We start from the raw sequence: 2,512 nt of genomic DNA, 5'->3' as shown, positions 1-2,512 counted from the left end.
CTCCTGCCTCCGCCTCCCAAGTAGCTGGGACCACAGGCGCCCGCCACAATGCCTGGCTATTTTTTGGTTGCAGCTGTCATTGTTGTTTGGTGGGTCCGGGCTGGGGATTCAAACCCGCCACCTTAGGTGTACGTGGCTGGCGCCTTAGCCGGTTGAGCTATAGGCACCGAGCCAGAAAGATTTCTTCAAAGATCAAGCTTCTGCACCTGCCTATAGATATGCATAAATATGCAGAAATTCTCTTTGTTAAGGAATTCTGGAGAATCAGCCAGGGTGCAGCTGGGGGGATGAATGCCTGTCCTCGAGCATTGGGTTCTGTTCTCTGTCTTCTTCCTTCATTAACATTATAATCTCTAGTTTCGGTCTGGGCCAGCAAGAACAGACAGTCAGTCCCTTTTATGTTTTTACTCTAAACAAAATCAATTGTATATGTGTTCCTTTGCCTTCACACTGAATTTTAATCTTAATGGTGACCTCCTAATATTACTTCACTTTTTTGTATCTGTGTTAAATTCTTACTGAATGTTTGAAAGTGTATAAGATAATCAGTAAAGTTAGGCCGGGGTGCCAACCAGAGCAAGTATCAACCTCCCTTCAAATCAATCACCCCATCTGCAGTTTCTTCTCCCTGCATCTTCTATCAGAGGGCTCCAAGAACATTTTCAATTGTTAAAATGTCTATACTACCTAAAGCAATCTACAAATTTAATGTGATCCCTATTAAAGCACCTCTGTCATACATTAAAGACTTGGAAAAATTAGTACTTTATTTTATATGGAAACAGAAAAAAACCTCCAATAGCCAAAACATTACTCAGAAATAAAAACAAATCGGGAGGAATCACACTTCCAGACTTCAGACTATACTATAAATTGATAGTGATCAAAACAGCATGGTACTAGCACAAAAATAGAGAGGTAGATGTGTGGGAAATAATTGAAGACCAAAAGGTGAACCCAGACACTTATTGTCATTTGATTTTTGATAAGCCTATTAAAAATATAAATTGGGGGAAAGATCCCCTATTCAACAAATCGTTCTGGGTGAATTGGCTGGAGAACCGTAGAAAACTGAAACTGGACCCACATCTTTCTCATTTAACAAAAATTGACTGTCACTGGTTAAAGGACTTAAACTTAACACATGAACAATAAAACTTCTTAGAGAGAGTGCAGTGAAAATGCTTGAAAAAATTGGCCTGGGAGAATACTTTATGAGGAGGACAACCCAGGCAATTGAAGCAACATCAAAAATACATGACTGGGACCTGATCAAATTAAAAAGCTTCTGCACTGCCAAGAACACACTAAGTAAAGCAAATAGACAGGCCTCAGAATGGGAGAAGATTTTTTCAAGTTATAGTTCTGACAAATGTCTAATAACCAGAATCCACAGAGAACTCAAAGTAATTACTAAAAAAAAAAAAAAAGAAGTGATCCCATTTCATTGTGGGCAAGCGACATGAACAGAAGCTTCTCTGAAGAAGATAGGCACATGGTCCACAGACACATGAAAAAATGCTCATCATCATTAATCACCAGAGAAATGCAAACCAAAACTACTCTGAGATACCATCTAACTCCAGTAAGAGTAGCCCACATCACAAAATTCCAAAACTACAGATGTTGATGTGAATGTGGAGAAAGAGAACACTTCTGCACTGCTCGTGGGAATGCAAGCTAGTATGTTCGTTCTGGAAGGAAGTTTGGAGAACACTCATGGATCTAAATGTAGACCTGCCATTTGATACTGCAATTTCGCTTCTAGGTGTGTATCCAAAGTACCAAAAATCATTTGGCAATAAAGGTATTTGCACCAGATTGTTCATTGCAGCTCAATTCATAATTGCCAAGTCATGGAAGAAGCCCAAGTACTCATCAACCCAGAAATGGATTAATAAATTGTGGTATATGTATACCATGCAATACTATGCAGCAATAAAAAAAATGAAGACTTTGCCTCTTTTGTGTTTACATGGATGGAGCTGGAAAATATTCTTCTTAGTAAAGTATCTCAGGAATGGAAAAAACAATATCCAATGGACTCAGTACTACTGTCAAACCAATTTACAATCACTCACATTTGCATATGAAAAATGAAACAACTATAGCCTAGGATGAAGGAGGGAAGGGGAGGGAGAGGGGAAGGGAGGGGGTGGGTCCATAGAGGGAGGGTTAGTAGGGGGACCACACCTATGTCACATATTGCAAGTACAAGTTGTATCTATCAGGTGTAGAACAAATGTCTTAATCCTGTAATTGGGTGAATGAAGTGAAGGCTATGTTGATTAGTAGGATGTAGGCACTCCAATTTGTAAAAATAATCAATACATTGAATCCCATAATAGCATAAACATATTTATACATAAATGTACATATGATCTATGTACAAATGACTTAATAAAAAAATGAGTATAAGTGTGATGCATTACTTAGTTTAATGTAAGCATTTTACATTGTATATTGAAGCAGTACCCTGAACCCCATAAATGCATCAATGTACAAAGTTATG

Source organism: Otolemur garnettii, unplaced genomic scaffold (assembly GCF_000181295.1).
Source record: "Otolemur garnettii isolate 467f Iridium unplaced genomic scaffold, OtoGar3 scaffold00256, whole genome shotgun sequence".
Taxonomy (NCBI): domain Eukaryota; kingdom Metazoa; phylum Chordata; class Mammalia; order Primates; family Galagidae; genus Otolemur; species Otolemur garnettii.
This window is presented reverse-complemented; position numbering follows the sequence as displayed.